Source organism: Ceratotherium simum, chromosome 29 (genome assembly GCF_057802395.1).
Source record: "Ceratotherium simum simum isolate JZ-2026a chromosome 29, ASM5780239v1, whole genome shotgun sequence".
Lineage (NCBI taxonomy): Eukaryota > Metazoa > Chordata > Mammalia > Perissodactyla > Rhinocerotidae > Ceratotherium > Ceratotherium simum.
In genome coordinates this window covers 7,940,120-7,958,889 of record NC_141928.1, presented here as the reverse complement: position 1 = coordinate 7,958,889, position 18,770 = coordinate 7,940,120, and the positions used below count along the sequence as shown (strand labels likewise).

The window sequence follows — 18,770 nt, the reverse complement described above, 5'->3', positions numbered from 1 at the left end:
ATCAATCTCGTAATCATTACAGTTTGCATTTATAGAATCACCATTATATGGGAGATATTGCAGAGGGCAGAAAATTGGCCCTCCTTCCTGACTTCACTATCCAAAGAATGGCTTCAAATATGAGATACACAAAAAGATGGATAGACACAGGAAAATGAAAAGAGTATGTGTCCTCTCTCAACTGCACAGTTAAATACGATGAATATGCAGTGTCATTAATTTTTCATTCACCCAACAAACATTATTGAGCTCCTATTATATGGAAGGCACTGGATTAGACACTGGGTATACAGACACGAATGACTCTAAAGGTCATTCAGGCATGTCTAATTCCTCTCCCTTGGGTGAGATTTTTAAACCATGGAAGACAGTTATCAGATTCTCTAATTCTTCTTTTCTTGATGTTAATGATACTCTCTTCATCTTTTTCTATAAAATTTTTCTAAGTGCAAAAAATGAAAAATAAAATAAATAAATCTTCATACTAAGAATAAAATCCAAAGTCTTTACCACGTACTATAAGACCCTATTACATCAGACATGGGGCCACCTGTCCCGGGTCACTCCCTGCCACCGTGCCTTTCGCTTGTTCTCCCCCAGCCACACTCACCATTCCTGTCTATCTGTTAGTTGCTCCCCCATATCCACTCTGCTTCTAGAGCAGCCAGCGTCAGCAAACGTTTCTGTATGGGGCCAGAGCACACATTTCAGGCTCCGTAGGATATACAGCCTCCGTCGCAGCCCCTCAGCTCTGCCGCTGCAGCACGTACACAAACGGGTGTGGCTGTGTTCCACTAACACTGGACTGACGAACACCGCGAGGCTGGATTGGAGCCCCTGGAGTTTCTACCTCCAGACCTGTTCACACGGAGCCTCCAGCACTTGGTCAGTCCCCGTATGGGGTCCGCACCCCTGTGCTGGTCCCAGCGGAGGTTTCTGCTCCCGTGGGTTGTGATTCTCTGAATCTGCTTGTCTGTCTCTCCAATTCCGGGGGCAGTGGTTTGACCCGTGACCTCACCTCTCCGATGGATCTAAGAGGAAGTCGATTTTTCAGGTTGTTCCCCTTTTTACTTGTAAGGACAGACTGACGACTTCCAAGCTCCTGACAGGCAGGACTGGGAACCGGAAGTCCAATACAGCAGACGTAGTCACACAATTTCACAACTATCAGTATAATGCTCTAACTTCTTATGGAGAAACAAAGAAAAGTAATGTATAACTCAACAACATATATTTTAGTATATAAATGCTCAGGCTCGCCCACACTAGAAGATTCTGTGAAGTAGAGAGCTTCTGGCACCTGCTTATAAGAAATAAGTTCAGTCTGAGCATTACTCGGCAGCTCCCTAGCCCAGTCCCTTCTAAGCCCCCTCCCAACCCAGCCTCTTCCCCCAAGGTTGTTCAAAGCATTTCCGAGCACTGGAAATTAGCAGTCTGTCCAAAGGTGGGGCACTTCCTCCTTCTGTTCTTCAATTGTCAGCTTTCCCTGGCACAGTGCTGAGACCACAGTAGGGACCAGGCCAAGCAGGGCCCCGCCACACAGGCTCACAGACCCAGGGGGACGAGAGATGCCCCACAAGCGCTGTCTCCATTCATCCAGCAGGTGTTTCCTGACAAGTGCAAAGAGTGTCTTATGGCTTGAATTGTGTCCTCCAAGAGGATCCGTTCAAGTCCTAACCTCCAGTACCGGTGAATGTGACCTTATTTGGAAAGAGGATCTTTGTACATGTAAATAATTTAAGATGAGGTCATACTGGACTAGAGCGGACCTTAATCCACTGTGACTGGTGTCCTTATAAGAAGAGAAGAGACATGGGCCGGCCCCGTAGCTTAGCGGTTAAGTGCGTCCGCTCCGCTGCTGGCGGCCCGGGTTTGGATCCCGGGCGCGCACCAACGCACCACTTCTCTGGCCATGCTGAGGCCGTGTCCCACATACAGCAACTAGAAGGATGTGCAACTATGACACACAACTATCTACTGGGGCTTTTGGGGGAAAAATAAATAAAATTAAAAAAAAAAAAAAAAGAAGAGACAAGACATAGACACACAGGGAGAATGTCATGTGAAGACAGAGGCGGAGATAAGAGTGATGTGTCTACAAGCCAAGGAAGCCATGGATTGCTGGCAACCCCAGAGGCTAAGAGAAAGGCATGGGACAGATTCTCCTCTAGAGCCTCCAGAGAGAGCATCGCCCTGCTGACACCTTGATTTTGGACTTCCAGCCTCCAGAACTGTGAGCGAGTAAGTTCCTGTTGTTTGAAGCCACCCGGCTTGTGCAAGAGAGCTGGGAGATTTCAGAAGCTGAGGAGTCAGCCGGCCAGGGTTCACCCTCTAATTTCTTAGCATTGAGTCAGTTCCAGGGGAACTCTGCAGGAAGCACTCCTGGATCCCTGTGGCTCAGAATCAGAGCTTGGAGCAACAAAGAGTAGTGTGATCATTGTCCGAGGAGGGACATTCCACGGTGTGTCACATTACGGGGAGGGCGTTGGTGTGCTCCAGCCTCACTCACTCAGGGGACACGAGGCCCAAGGCCAGGCCTGAGCCCAGTGCTGGTCACAGTAGGCGCCCGGTGCCCACCGTTTGTTCTAGGGGGACCGACCATCCTGCTTGCCTGGGATTGAGGGGTTTCTTGGGATGCAGGATTTTCAGTGCTAAAACTGGGATCATCCTGGGCAAATGGGGACAGCTGGTCCCCTTAGACTGGCTGAATGCAGGGTTGGCTGCTCCTGTCCTGTGCCTGATGTCCTGCCGACTCCTCCAAATGGACTTAATCCTAGAGGGACCCCCTCTGCCACCTCCTGACCACTAGGTTCAGAATTTCTGGATGCCTGGTAGGCTGAGCCTCTCTCTGACACCGCCGCCCACATCACTCCCTGTCTATCAATTCTGTCCTTTCTCCGAAAGTGACTACACCTCCTCTGCCCCAAATCATGCCTTCATCATCTCACAGATTACAGTGGTAGGAATGATATTAACACAATCAGCTCTAACTTGCTGAGTGCTCACTCTGCACCAGGCACTGTGATAAGGACTATACATATGTCATCGGACCCTTTCAACAGTCCTGGAAAGCAGGTGCTATCCTCACCCCCACTAATAGTGTGGGGGATCAGAATTGGCCACCCAAAAACGTGTCTCTTTGGCTTGATTATTTATTTATGTATTTATTTTTTGTGAGGAAGATCGGCCCTGTGCTAACATCTGCCAATCCTCCTCTTTTTTTTTTTTTTTTTTTTTTGCTGAGGAAGACTGGCCCTGGGCTAACATCCACACCCATCTTCCTCCACTTTATATGGGACTTCACCACAGCATGACTTGACAAGCGGTGCGTTGGTGCGCGCCCGGGATCCGAACCGGCAAAACCCGGGCCGCCACAGAAGCAGGGCACGCATACTTAACCGCTTGCGCCACCTGGCCGGCCCCGGCTTGATTATTTTTAAGAACAAAAGACTCTGAAAGAAATTTTGACCTTCCCCCTAACTGTCTAAAAGAATTTAAGATAGAAGGCCTGTGCCAGGAAGGAGCTAATACCTTAGCATAACATTCTCTATAGCTGGCCCAGCAAACGTTTGTTTAGCAAACATTTGCATTTCCATCTCCATGTAAATTGCCTTCCTCCCCTTTGAAGCCCCAAACCACTCCCCACAACATCCTCCTTTGTCTTTAGTTGAAGATGGTATTTAAGGGGGCAACTTCAGCCATTCTGGCGAGTTGCTCAGTTTTCCTGGGTTTCTCCCATGTACACGTTATAAAGCCTTGTTTGATTTTCTCCTGTTATACTGTCTCATGTCAATTTTATTTTGTAGACCAGCCAGAAGGACCTAGAGCGTAGAGGAATTGTCTTCCTCGCCCATGATAGGCAAGGACATTCGTAATGATGATCAAACAACAACTAGCACTCCTATGGAGCTCCTGGAGGTCAGGGGAGGTGCCCAGCACAGGGCAGAAACTCACACAGGAAAATATCCCAGCTTGTGGCCCCCTCCCGTCCTCTGCCACAATCTCAGCCCCGCACCCTCTCTGGGCACTGCCAGATCTTGGGAAAGGTGGTTCCTTGGGGCTGGAGGTGGCCTGGCTCCCCCGAGGGAGAAGGATATGCTCAACAAGTCTCGCTGTCTCAGGGCTGGAAACCGGAGCAGGCTTTCACTGCAGGGAACTGCCAGGGCAGGGGGTGGTGTGTGTGCTGGCCCCCAAATATAATTTTTATTGTTATCTTTAATGGAGAAAGGGGCCCGTGAAGGTAAAAGTGAATAGGGCCCATGAAGTCATGTGACCTTGAGCATGGGTAAATCTGTGTGTGGCTGCGACTCGAGTAAACATGAGTGTCTGCACTTTGAGCAGGAGCACACAACTCTGTATCTGTGTCTGTGAGCACATGAGCATGTGGGCAGTTTCCAGGGACTTGAAGGGCAGGGAGAAGCCACTGGGGGTCTGAGCAGGAAGGCAGGAAGGGCACAGGTGGCTCCAGGGGTGGGGGTGGGGGGCGGCCCTCACCCAGCAACACCACCAGGTGTCAGGGCAGTGCCCTGGGAAGGGAGGCTTGTGGGCTTGTTGTTTCTGAAGCCGCCAGCAGGGGGCGCACACAGCCAGCCTTGCTTTGACTTGGGGCTAGCTGGCCCTGGGGCTCCACACATCTGGGCACAGCAGGAGGGGACTGTGGCCTCACTTCATAAGGAGGCCCACAGCGGGACCATGCTGGTCCAGGCCCACCACGAGGCGGGACTGCTGACCTCTCAGTCCAGAGTTCTCCCACTGACTGGGGCTGACCCAGCGCCCTCATTCATAGGTACCTGGGGGTTCTCATCAGGGACTCATTCAGCTCATCCAGAGGCACCCGGGGGACCCTGCAGGCAGCATTTCCGAGCCACACACACCTCCAACTCCCCAGGCCTCACCCTCCATCTTCTAGGAAGCAGGTTTCCCCTGGCCAACTCCTCTCTAGCCCTGACGTCCGTCCTAAGTTTAATGACAACGCCCTTTTATTTACTGCACACTTTCTCTGTGCCAGACAGCCTGCTGAGCACCTTACAAGTCCCATGACTTTGAATCCTGTGATAAAGGGTCCATCAAGAGGCTAAGTCACATACCCAAGGCCACACTAGCAAGTAGCAGAGCTGGGATTTGAACTCAGGACTCTGACTTCAAAGCCTGTACTCACTGCCACTGTGGGACAAGAGGAGCCTCTGAGCAGTCACAGGACGGCCCCTTGGGCCACTGACTCCTACTTCCAGAGAGAGCCAGAGAAGCACAGACTGATGGGTGCTCAATGCGAAATGAGAGAATTCAGTCCAGTAACTCACATTTTATGGACGGGGATACTGATGACCGGAGAGGGGAACTGACCAGCCCAGATTCCACCAGGACCAGATCACCTGAGTCCCAGTCCTGGTATTTTTCTCATTCTAGAAAGCTGGCTCTTCCAGTGGACACTACGCACCTGGCACAGAGTAGCTGCTCAATGTACTTTTGCTGAACGAGAATGAATATCTATCTCTCCCACCAGACTGCGAGCTCCATTAGAACAAGGACTCTCCTCTATTCATCTTTTAATCATCAATACCTGGTGCAGGGCCGCCACCTGGTTGCATGCCTTTTCATCACTTCAGCAAATATTTAATGAACTTCTCATATGTGCTATGCCCCATGCTAGCCACCAGGTATACAAGGGTGAATAGGACAACTTCTCTTCCTTCAAGGAGTGTACAGTCTAATGAAGGAGACTAACAAGCAACCAGACCATTTTAATATTGTGTGAGCCTTAATATACAAAGGATTCTTACAAATCAATAACAAAGACCAACATTTCAATAGGAAAAAATGTGGGCAAAAGATATAAATTCACAAAAAAGAAAACAGTCAATAAACTTGAAAAGATGATGAATGTTACTCATAATTAACAAAATGCAAACTAAAATGAAACACTATTGTCTGCCTCTCAGCTAGGGAGAGAATAAGAAGATAGAGACTCATCACATTGATATTACAATGCACTAAAAGGTCATAATCCATGACTTGGAAAACACCAGGTTAGAGCATTCACTGGTATAACTTTTGGAGGGCAATTTAATAATAATAACATACATTACTCTTTGACCTGACACTTCGTCTCCCAGAAATTTATGTTACAGGAATATTCGCACATACACACAAAAAGGTATACACCTGGATGAAGAGTGCAGCATTGTGTGTGAGAGAGAAAAAACTGGAGACAATCCAATGTCCATCAATTGGGGGCTGGTTCAGTGTGTTATGGTTTATCCATACAGTGGAATATTGTGCAGCCACTAAAAGGAATGAGGTTGCCCTTAGCATTCTGACATGGAAAGATATGCAGGTTACGTGAAAAATGCAAGTTGATTTCAGAACTTACTACAAAGGTACAGTCATCAAAACAGTGTGGCACTGGCATAAGGATAGACATACAGACCAATGGAATAGAACAGAGAGCCCAGAAATAAACCCAGATATCTATGGGCAATGGATTTTTGACAAGGGTGCCCAAATGATTCAGTGGCAGAAGAAACAGTCTTTTCGGGCCATCCCCGTGGCTTAGCGGTTAAGTGCATGTGCTCCGCTGCTGGCAGCCAGGGTTCGGATCCCGGGCGCGCACCGACGCACCGCTTCTCGGGCCATGCTGAGGCCACGTCCCACATACAGCAACTAGAAGGATGTGCAGCTATGACATACAACTATCTATTGGGGCTTTGGGGGAAAACAAATAAATAAATTAATTAAATTAAAAAAAAAAAAAGAAGAAGAAGAAACAGTCTTTTCAACAAATCTTGCTGGGACAACTGGTTAGCCACAAATAAAAGAACGAAGTTGGACCCTCTACCTCACTCCATCTACAAAAACTGACTCAAAATGAATCAATGACCTTGATTGCATTCTTTTTTTTTTTTTTTTTAAAGATTTTATTTATTTTATTTTTTCCCCCCAAAGCCCCAGTGGATAGTTGTATGTCGTAGCTGCACATCCTTCTAGTCGCTGCATGCGGGACTCGGCCTCAGGATGAACGGAGAAGTGGTGCCTCGATGCGCACCCGGGATCCGAACCCGGGCCACCAGCATCGCAGCGCGCGCACTTAACCACCAAGCCACAGGGCCGGCCCTGATTGCATTCTTGATAACGTACTTTGACAAAAGTTTTTAATTTTTATGAAGCCCAAACACAGAATAAACGTGTGACCTAGCAATTCCACTCCTGGGGATACACCAAAAAGAAATGAAAATGTTTGTCTATGCAGAATCTTGTATATGAATGTTAATAGCATTATTCATAGCAGTTAAAAGGTGGAAACAACCCAAATGTCCTTCAACAGATGAACAGGTGAATTGTGGTATATCCGTACAATGGAATATTATTCAGCCACAAAAAGGCACAACAGACATACTGATATATGCAACAACTTGGATGAACCTCGAAAATATTAAACCAAGTGAAAGAAGCCAGACACGAAAGGTCACATATTGTATGATTCCTTTCATAGGATATATCCAGAAGGCAAATCCATAGTCAGAAAGCAGATTAGCAGTTACCAGGGGATGGGAGGGAGAAACGTGGAGAGATTGTTTAATGGATACGGGATGTTTTTTCTGGGGTAATGAAAGGTTTTGCAACTAGAAAGAGGTGGTGGTTGCACAACATTGTAAATACACGAAATACCACTGACTTGTACACTTTATTTTATTATTTTTTTTTTGTGTGTGAGGAAGATCAGCCCTGAGCTAACATCCAAGCCAATCCTCCTCTTTTTGCTGAGGAAGACTGGCCCTGAGCTAACATCTATTGCCAATACTCCTCCTTTTTTTCCCTTTTTCTCCCCAAAGCCCCAGTAGGTAGTTGTATGTCATAGTTGCACAGCCTTCTAGTTGCTGTATGTGGGACACCGCCTCAGCATGGCCAGACAAGCAGTGTGTCGGTGTGTGCCCGGGATCCGAACCCGGGCCGCCAGTAGCAGAGCGCGAGCACTTAACCACTAAGCCACAGGGCCGGCCCCGACGTGTACACTTTAAATGGTTGATTTATTAAATGATTATGTGAATTTCACCTCAATTTAAAAAATGTATGGTTATAAAAAAGGCAGCTTGAAGAACCATATAACCCCGTTTGCATTTTTTATAGAGTCAGATACACATGTGATGGTGCATACATATAAATACACATATACACAGGCAGTCCTTGCTTCCCCATGTACGCTGGGACTGTAAAAATGCCCACACGAGCTGAAATCATGCAAAGATAACTTAATAATTAATGAGAAAAATTACGATTGTTCTGTGACCTTTAAAAGTTGTCAAAGCATTGGGGCCGGCCCGTGGTTTAGCGGTTAAGTGCACGGGCTCCCCTACTGGCGCCCCGGGTTCGGATCCCGGGTGCACAGCGACGCACCGCTTCTCTGGCCATGCTGAGGCCGTGTCCCACATACAGCAACTAGAAGGATGTGCAACTATGATGTACAACTATCTACTGGCACTTTGGGGGGAAAAAAAAAAGTTGTCAAAGCATTAAAAACTCTCTTATGCTCTGTTATAAACGTAGAGGGAAATGAAAAAGTGGTAGAACTACTACTAATAAGTTTAATATTTAAATTACTAATGTAATTTAAATTAGAAACATTGAGAATTAAAGTGTTTTCTTTCCTTTTCATTTAACGTTTTTTTTTTTTTTTGGTGAGGAAGATTAACCCTGAGCTAACCTCCGTTACAAACCTCCTCTTTTTCCTGAGGAAGATTGGCCCTGGGCTAACAGTCGTGCCCATCTACCTCTACTTTATATGTGCGACGCAGCCTCAGCATGGCTTGATGAGCAGTGCACAGGTCTGTGTCCAGGATCCGAACCTGAGAACCCCGAGCCACTGAAGCGGAGTGCGTGAACTTAACCACTACGCCACTGGGCTGGCCAGAAAAAGTTTTTTCTTTCTTTATAAAAGTGTATCAAGGATGACCCAGCAATCCCACTTCGGGGTATATATCCAAAGGAAATAAAATCACTGTCTTGAAAAGATATCTGTACTCCCACGTTCACTGCAGCATTATTCACAATAGCGAACATATGGAAACAACCTAAGTGTCCGTTGATGGATGAATGGGTAAAGGAAAGTCAGTATATATACAAAATATACAATATAATATATTATATATACACATATATATACAAATATACAATAAAAAAATATACAATGGGGGCCAGCCCAGTGGCCCAGTGTGTGTATATATATATATATATAAAATATATAAGTATATTAAATATTTAATATAAATATTAACATCTATATAAAATATATAAGTAAAAATATATATACAATGGATATATTATAATCTATAATCTATTATAGTCTATAACAATATATACAATGTGACATTATTTGGCCTTAAAAAAGGAAATTCTGCCATTTGCGACAACATGGATGAAACTACAGGACATTATGCTAAGTGAAATGAGCCAGACAGAGAAAGACAAATACTGCATGGTATCACTTATGTGTGGAATCTGGAAAAAAAGTAAAAAGGAAAAAGTTGAACTCACAGAAACAGAGAGTAGAACGGCAGTTGCCAGGAGCTGGGGGGTGGGGGAAATGGGGAGAGGTTGATAAAAGGGTACAGACTCTCAGTTATAAGATGAATAAGTTCTGAGGGTCACGTGTAGAGCATGGTGAACACAACTGATAATACTGTATTGTATAACTGACATTTGTTAAGAGAGTAGATCTTAAGCGTTGTCACTAAAAAAAGGTAACTATGTGAAGTGAAGGATGTGTTAATTAACTTGATTGTGGTTATTCTTTCATAATGTAGACATATATCAAATCACCTCATTGTACACTTTATTTATTTATTTATTTTTATAATTTTATTTATTTATTTATTTTTCCCCCCAAAGCCCCGGTAGATAGTTGTATGTCATAGTTGCACATCCTTCTAGTTGCTGTATGTGGGACGCGGCCTCAGCATGGCCAGAGAAGCGGTGTGTGGGTGCGCGCCCGGGATCCGAACCCGGGCCGCCAGCAGCGGAGCGCACGCACTTAACCGCTAAGCCACGGGGCCGGCCCTTCATTGTACACTTTAAATACATTGCAATTTTATTTGTCAATTATATCTCAATAAGACTGGGGAAAAATTATCAAGAGGAGTTTGAACAGTGCTTGCCTTCTTCTAGTCATGTAACTTAGGATACAAAACGAGCTGTTTTCTACGCATTGGTGAATTATCATACTCCTTTCTAAGTTTAGATCAACTTCCAACATTTTATCCTCTGTACTTTCAACGTATCTGGGAGTTCCTTTATTTTTTATTTATTTTTTTTGTTTGTTTGGTTTTTTTATTGTTTATTTTATTTTATTTTTTAATTTTTTTAAATTTTTTGTTTATTGCAGTAACATGGGAGTTCCTTTAATGTGATGATTTTGCTGGCATCTCTTCCTCTGGGACATCTTCATCCCTTCCATCAGAATCAGAACCACTTTTGTCATTTGTGCCGACAAACTTGCCTTCACTAAGTTCCTCTGGCTGCACATCTGGAGTTTCCGGAAGAGCGAGTAGCTGCGGTGTCAGCCTCCCCACAGTCAGCTCTTTCTTTCATCACCCGGTTTATGCTCGACTCAGATGTCACGTTCAGTGTTATCATTCTGCATTTCTTTGCTGCACTTTCATCCTTTTGGCCAACTCCCTCTGTTGATTACCCGTTTTTGTAAAATGTCACACAGGTTTATCACTGCGAGACAGGAGGCAACACAACGACGTGCTCTGCTGTCTGTAACGTGCCCGTGAGCAACCAATGACAGGCTTTGAAAGAAGTGACGTGAATGTCACAGACCATCGGGCACATCTGGCATTTCCACAGTGATTTGTGGACTGAAGAGCTAGCAAGCAGCAAAGTTCATATTTCATGCAATTACTCATGGTTAATACCTATAACGTGGCAACTGAAGTTTGAACCGTGTTGCTGAGTGACTGGTGTTATTTAACTCAACCAAGGTACCTGAAACTCGTTCACATCAGAACCGCGCAAAGCAAGCAGTGCTGGATCACATACATGTCTGTGCATAAGGGTGTTTCCAGGGACGTGACCAAATTACTGACAGTGGCTTTCTCCGGGATTGGGTTGGGGTCTTATAAACTTCTATACAGCTTGATTTAAAAAAAAAAAAGAGCCTGTGAAGCTCTGGAATCAGACCGACCTCGGACTGAAGACATTTACTCACTAGCTGTGTGACTTCTGGCAAATTACTAAACCTTTCTGAGAGCCATTTCTGAAGTGAGAATAATGATAGCACCTGCCTCATCGGGTCGTAGGGAGAAGTCAAGGAGACAATACAAGAAAATCACTCAGCATGGTGCCCGGCAAAGAGTCAGCGTCCAGCAAATGTCATCATTACTATTGTTATTACTTAAAAATTAGTCTGAGAAGAAAGGCCGCCATGTAGTCAGCTCAGGCGCTGTGGCGGCACTCCGGAGGCCAACCCCGCCTGGAGGGGGGACAGAATGCACCAGATGGCCCTTAGGACACGTTCCAGTGCAGCGTCCCAGGTGTCTAAGATCTCAGGCTTCCTTGCTGCCAGGCCAGAGGCCAGGGCCCAGTGGTCCATGTCCTCCCCTAACACACCCTCCTTCAGCCTGGGCAGCTACTGGCCACTTTCTTGGCACCACGATCAGTGACCAGCAGGTGGCCGACCCCTAGGGAGATGCCTCGGGCACCAATACTCTGGTGGCTGACATCAGCTCCACCTCCTTTTGGACCGGCCTGGCCAAGGGGCCTGGGTTGACACCGGATCAAGTCCAGACCCTCCTCAGCCTGGTCTGAACGCAGACTCTGCAGTTTTCATGTGCTCTCCTCTTTTGAATGGACAAATCCTTTGCTTTGAACAGATGTCGCCCACCTTTGCTCAAGCTGTGCCCCTGCCTGACATGGCCCCCAATCCGATCCCCTGGCAGGGCCTAGCCCCAGCCCCGCCTCCTCTCTGAAGCCTTCCGTGCCCACTCGGGCCCTCCTCTGAACTCAGAGAGCAGCTACTATGGGCCTGACCCTTGTGGTAAATTCTCTAACTTTCCCCTCTAATCTTCTCTAATCTTCCACGATCACTAGGAAGGCATGATCAATCCTACTTAGATCAAGAGGAGAACAAACAAATCTCACTCAGCCGAGAGAGCCTGAGCTGCATTCAACCCTGGTTTGTCTGTTTCCAAAGTCCAAACTCTTTCCTCCCAAATCCCTGTCTCAGGAGGTGGGCACTGCTGCCTCTATCCACTCCTCTGCCTGCAGGGCACCCCCGGCCCCTTGGGGACAGGAGCCGTGCCCAGCTTCATCCCGCATGGCAGCTTGCAAGGGCAGGCAAGGTGCCCTCGCCTTCGCAGGCTGGCCCCACGTCACCTAAGTCAATTCTACGCAATAAAGACTTTTGGTTTTAGTGTTTCTCAATAGGGACACACTTGGAATTTGGAGTGAGCCAGTTCTTTATTGGGCAGATCTGTCCGGTGCCTTGAAGGATGTTCAGCATCCCTGGGTTTGAGATGTCAGGAGCCCCCCAGTTACTGAGACAACACAAACCACACCACCTCTGGAGAAGGGGCTGGGGAGGGGGTACCACATCCAGGCAAGACCAGTCTGTTACAGGAACAACCACAGAAGATGAAGGCTTGGACTCAGACTTGGAGAGAACGGTCCCAGCACCACCCTCAACCAGCTACGGGACCTTGGTCATGCCGTACCACAGCCTCTCCAGGCTCAGCATCCTCATCTACACAGTGGGGAGAATAATAACACAATCACCCAGAGGAGCAGTTAGCACAGGTCCTGGCCCTCAGTAACCCATCAATGGCAAGAAGCTATGAACATTTCAACCCGTAAGGCTTTCCATAAACATTAGGTAACCATGGCCGGCCCTGTGGCTTGGTGGTTAAGTGCGCGCGCTGCGATGCTGGTGGCCCGGGTTCGGATCCCGGGTGCGCATTGAGGCACCACTTCTCCGTCCATCCTGAGGCCGAGTCCCACATACAGCAACTAGAAAGATGTGCAGCTATGACATACAACTATCTACTGGGGCTTTGGGGGGAAAAAATAAAATAAATAGAATCTTTAAAAAAAAAAAAAAAAAAACATTAGGTAACCAAGCACGACAACAAAGTCCCGTGTCAGATAACGAATTCTGATTTTTTTTTTTTTTTTTTTTTGCTCTAAAAACATAGAGCCCCAGGGCCCGCCTGGTGGCGCAAGCGGTTAAGTGCGCATGCTCCGCTGCAGCGGCCTGGGGTTCGCTGGTTCGGATCCTGGGCGCGCACCGACGCACCGCTTGTTAAGTGTGGTGGTGTCCCATATAAAGTGGAGGAAGATGGGCACAGATGTTAGCCCAGGGCCAGTCTTCCTCAGCAAAAAAGAGGAGGATTGGCATTGGATGTTAGCTCAGGGGTGGTCCTCCTCACACACACAAAAAACAATAAAAACACAGAGTCCCTATACAACAGTGTTTGGTGAAAACTTGTCGAGTCAACGGTTCTGCTCCGAGGGAGGTGACAGCCTATCTGGGGAGATCTAACAAGCCCCTGACTTATACACGGTTCCCCTGGGCTTTGGAGCTGGCAGAAGAGAGAAATGACTTCTAGAGCCCAGAATGCATGTTCCCGGGCCAGAAGGGTTGGTGGGGGACCCTGAGTGAGACAAACAGTAGGTAGCCCATTCCTTATTCCTCCTGGCAAAGGATCCAGATCCAAAATCAAAATCTCACTCTTTAGGGCAGTTTTACACATGTGGGGGAAAAAAAAAAAAATATATATATATATATATTTAGTGCCTGGCAGGAAAACTAGAGAGATTCACTTCTGTTTTACAGATGGAGAAACTGAGGCTCAGAGCGGAGAAATGACTTACCCAAAGTCAGAGTCCTAGCAAAGCACAGAGGAACCCCAGCTGTGAATCCAAAGCTCATCCCACTGTCCAGGAATGAGAAAGTGGGATGAACGTCCTGGAAACTTTTCAGGGAGCTGACAGTGCCATCCGGGAGTGGGATGTGGCCGCGTGACTGTTAGGGCAGGAGACATGCTGATTCGTCTCCCGCTGCAGCTGGGGGGACTTTGGCCTGCTGGCTACAGAAGGGGGCAGTCATGTGCAGCCAGGTGTCCAGCACACTGGCCACCTGAGAAGTCAAGTGAGGGTAAACAGCCAGGAAGACAGGAGGAGCCTGCTGGGCTGACACTTTTATTCACATGGGCAGAGTTTCCGTGTCAGCAAGTTGGTTGCCACTCTGGGGGCCCAAATAAATGGGGGGGGGGGTACCAGTGTGAAGGACTTCCTCACTGCTATTAACTCTCCTGTGTTCCTTTGTTGCCCCCACCTGGATTATAAAATTAGGGAGTACTACCCTTTGGAGATGCGTGAGGTTAAGTGTGGGGTGGAGGGTGGGAAGCCACAGATGCTGTCATGTGGAGGCATTCTCCAGGAGGAAAGAGAGATTCACACAGAAGCCAGAATGAATGTTTCTAACCTGCATAGTCTCTGATCATGTCAGTGACCTTCAGGTCTGAGCGGGTCTCTGCTTGAGTCTCCAGCCTCACCACTTCGCCTTCCAGACATCCTATGCATCTTTTAGTCACAGATTAAAAGTCACCTCCTTTGAGAAGCCCTCTCTGACTCCAACTGGGCTGAGCTAGGTGCTCCCTCCTCTGTGCTCCCAAGGCCTGAGCTTCTGCCCACCGCAGCGCCCATCCCAGATGCTAATTGTCCAGCCCAGATGCTAAGTGCTGGATTGTCTGTGGTCCTCACTAGACTCCAAGGACAGGAACTGTGTGTCTGTCCTGTTTCCACCAGGACAGCTCAACTGTTTTCTCTGGCAGCTCAACTAGCACACCGCAGGTACCCCAAAGCATCAGTGCCAATGATCCTAGCAGACCGAGGGAGAGACCGAGGAACCCAACACTCTGCCAGGAAGCAGGGGAGTGAGGCCTTGTGGGGACCCCCTTTGGGCAACTTTCTCAACTTCTCTGTGCTTCACTTACTCATCTGTAAAACTGGGCTCATCTGCACGTAAAACACAAAGTAGGGCAGGTGGGAGCCCCAGGGTCAGCTATCGTGGTCGTGGTTGTTAGTTTTACAGGTGGGGACCCGGAGGCTCAGGGAGGGCGGTGCCAGGTCCACAGTCTCAAGGCTGGTAAGGGGCAGGCCCTGGACTCCAGGCTGGACTCTGGCCTCCATGTTTGCCTCTCTTCATTCTAAACTTCAGGTCATCTCCTGTCTGTTCCACTTGATCAGCCAGTAAACAGTGGTTAAACAGTTACTGGAGGTCTGCTGAGTGCCAGACCCCAAGCTTGGTACCGTCGGGGTTGATAACTAAAAAGCTTCTCAGTGGAGAGTGGGATAAGCGAGAATGTGGGCATTAGTGGAAAGTCCTCCAGGGCTCAAATTCCAGCTTCTCCACTTCCTGGCTATGAGATATTACTCAGGTCCCTAATCTCTGAGTCTCTTTCCTCCTCCACTTTCCTCCTCCAATAACAGGGAAAAATAGGACCTCCCAGCAGGAGAGCTGAAACCAGGCACTGGCTCAACACTTGGCGGAGCCCTTATTATCTTCATCATCCTGTTTTAAAAATAACCAATCTGTGCACATGGTAGTAAATTCTTCCCCCTTGCCCGGGTACCCAGGACCCCAGTTCTCCTGTCCGAGGCCACCCCAGTTAACAACTTCTTGCGCATCTTACATACCGCAGACATCCACACCCCACACACCTCTGTTATACAAACGGTAGCGCCAATCGACGCTGTTCTTTTTGCCCCAACCTGTTTTCATCTAAGGTATCTTGGAGGTCGTCCCATATGAGTACAGTTTTAGTGGCTGCACAGTATTGCATCGTATGGGCTATCTTTTAACGTGGCGGCCGTCACTATCACCTCCGAGGAACTGCGAGGACTCAGGATCCACAGCGATGTAGAGCAGGAGTCCGGACCCGGGTTCCAGCCCCGGCTCTGCCCAGAATTCGCCCAGTTGGGGGCGATCGCCGGCGGTTGGGGGCGGGGGACGTGGGTGCAGAGAGGACCAGCCTGGCGGGTCCCAGTGTCCGAGTGCGGGTCAGCAAGAAGCGCGCCCAATTTACTTCCACCTGCGGCTCCCGCAGGGGCAACCTTTCGGCGCAGCCACTCCGCTACACCAGCAGCACCAAACGCAGCGAGGACTCTAGCACAATCGAGCTCGGAACCGGTTACCAGGCCCTGCGGCCGCGGCACCCGATCTCGGGGCAGCAACACTCAAGCACCAGCTACTCACCTCGGCCTCGCCGGCTTCGCCTCTCGCCCCCAAGCGCGACCTGAAGGTTACAGCCGTCCCTGTCCCTTTAAGGGGGCCGAGCCCGGGCTCCCTTACTTCCGCCCCAAAGCAACATGGCGCCAACACGGAGGGGATGTAGGCGCAGAGAGAGCTCCCCTCAAAAAGATGGCGACGCCCAGGCCGCCGCGTTCGCGCCCGGCGGTGACGTCACTTCCGGGGCGGAGGAGGCTGAGTGGTGCAGTGAGGTACAAACAAAAGGAGGCGCCGGAGGGGCGCAGCGGCCGGCGGCGGGACGAAGCGGCAGGGGCAGGGTGCTGCCGGCTGGCCGGCCGGGCGCGGCGGGCTCAGGTGAGTGGCTGGGGTGGGGAAAGGGGCGCGAGCTGTCATCTCTTGAAACCCACTCCCACACGCCCCCGGCCAGCGGCCCGGCCCCGGGCGCCCTGGGCAGCTCGGGCTCTGCCGCGGGCCGGGCTCGTTGGGGGGGTCTCCCGTGGCAGCTCAATTCGGCCTACCTCCGGGCTCCCCCATCCCCCGGGTCTCCGGGGCCCCACCCTCTCCGCGGTGCCGCGGCGCGCGAGCCCCCTCCCAGGCACCCCAGTGCCTCCCTGCGCTCTACATACCGGGAGTTTCCGTCTTGGCTTCCCCAGGTCCCCGTGTCATCCCCTGGGTTCCCCCAGATCCTCACCCCTCCACACACACTCTCTCTTTCCTAGAGATTCCACCTCTGGGCTGTCTCTTCGGCAGCTTTTCGTTTTCAAAGGTTCCCCCTGCTCTCTTCTCCTGGGCTCCTGGACCCCTCCTCTTGATCCGGCGGGAACAGTGCCCTGACTTGGGGGCAGGATCCCTGGCTGGGCTGTTGGGGCCTGTCTGGGCTGGGGTTCCTGGGCAGACCGGTCCAGGGTCCGAGGCCCCGGCCCCTGCCCGTGTCCTGTCATCTAGATGGGCCTGAGAGCCAGATCTGATGAGGTCGGGGCTGGAGATCCAGCAAAGTTGGCTCCCAGGCGGAAGGGGCATAGCCGCTGGTCATTGGGGTTCACGATGATTCTGCTCCTTTGCTTGACTGCCTCTTCCCCTTGGTCTGGACCTGAGTGACCAAGACTGGGCTGGTTCTCGGCTGATGCAACTGCTGCCTTTTTTGGGAAGGAGGAGAGCTGGCGGGGGGTGTCCCACAGCCCCCTCCTGATGGGGACTTGGCTGGAAGGGTGGGGCCGTTTTTTGGTGACCACACTGAGGCCTCTTCCCCTGCTCTACCCCAGGAAGCCTTGTGAGGATGAGATGTGAGGATGAGGAGGGCGGGTGCTTGGTGAGGGAAAGGGAATTGGGGCCTAAATGGTGGAGGCGGGATTTGAGGGAGCTGAAAGCCTACCAAGGGCCTCTCCCACCTTTTCCATTAGGAGTACCTTTAACTTCTGCCAAACTGTTTCCTGCCCTCTGAGCAGACAGACTGGCAGACAGACAGACTGAAGGCAGGAGGAGGAGGAGGTCTGCTGTTGGTGATACTTCCAGGGGAGGGGCTGGGGGAGTGGGAGTTTGTTCAGAGGGACTGGGCAGTGCCCGTGGCTCAGTCACACTGGCACTGCCTTCGTGAAGGTCAAGTCTTCCTCTGGCTCACAAGGGGAGGCAAGGGCAGACGACTCGTGCTGAAGGACTGGCTTTTGGAGAGATGCTGGGGCGTGAATGACCAGCCTCTGCTTCCCTGTCTTCCCAGTTTTAGAGATCTTTGGGGTTGAGTCTAATGCCCCTCTGCCTTCCCGGGGCTGTGGGGCACAGAGCAGGGTCCAAGAAATGTTTGTGACTTCCCCCTGGAATTCAACCAGATGGTTTTGTGCTCCATCCCTTGGGCACACCCACTAGGAAGCAGTTTCCTCTGCAAACTTTGAATGGCCTTTCTGGACAATGGGGGATCCTGAGGATTGCCCCAGTAGGGCAGAACTGGGGGAGGTGGCTGGGCCTTGGGTTGCTGCCTGGCTCCGCTTGGACCTCGCCTGTAGGAGTTGGAGGGAAGGTCTCAGCCTGGTTCCCGACTCCCTCTCCTGAGAGCGGAGATGATTCCAGGTTTTCACATGGGGACACTGAGGCACCGGCTAATGGTCTAAGACCTCATGGGGAGTCAGGTGGGATGGATATGGGGCTCTAGAGCCCAGCACACCATCTCTCCATCCCTTGACTCATTCATTCATTCATTCACTTTAGTAAGTGCTTGGCCTGGCCCAGGAATAGTGCTAAGAGAACACGGTCCCTGTGCTCCTCTGAGCTGCAGTCTGAGAGGAGAGGCAGACAGGAAAACAGCGATAGGGTGGCCAGCATAATAATAGAAATATTGCAGAGGCAGCCCAGAGGCAGGAGGCATGAGCTCTGGGTGAATAGGCAGGGGTGGTCGGTGTGGGTTTCCTAGAAGAGAAAGAACTGGAAGAATCCGTGACAGGGAGTCCGGGGCCCGAGTTCTGGTCCTGGCTCTGCCGCAGGCAGGAGACTGGACTGCCCCGCGTCAGTGGGCGTCCCCATCCTTGCCGAGGAGGGC

The 18,770-nt window shown here is 49.9% G+C and overlaps 2 protein-coding genes across 2 annotated transcripts in view; one reads left to right on the top strand and one right to left on the bottom strand.

Moving 5' to 3' along the window:
- The window catches only part of KYAT1 (kynurenine aminotransferase 1), a 34,528-nt gene extending 18,181 nt beyond the window's left edge, over positions 1–16,347 (bottom strand). Inside the window, exon 1 of the mRNA XM_004423544.3 lies at positions 16,250–16,347. The gene's annotated coding sequence lies outside the window, so the exon portion shown is untranslated. The remainder of the gene's footprint in view (positions 1–16,249) is intronic.
- Positions 16,348–16,574: 227 nt separating this feature from the next.
- The window catches only part of LOC101401651 (leucine rich repeat containing 8 VRAC subunit A), a 30,059-nt gene continuing 27,863 nt past the window's right edge, over positions 16,575–18,770 (top strand). Inside the window, exon 1 of the mRNA XM_087418963.1 lies at positions 16,575–16,597. The gene's annotated coding sequence lies outside the window, so the exon portion shown is untranslated. The remainder of the gene's footprint in view (positions 16,598–18,770) is intronic.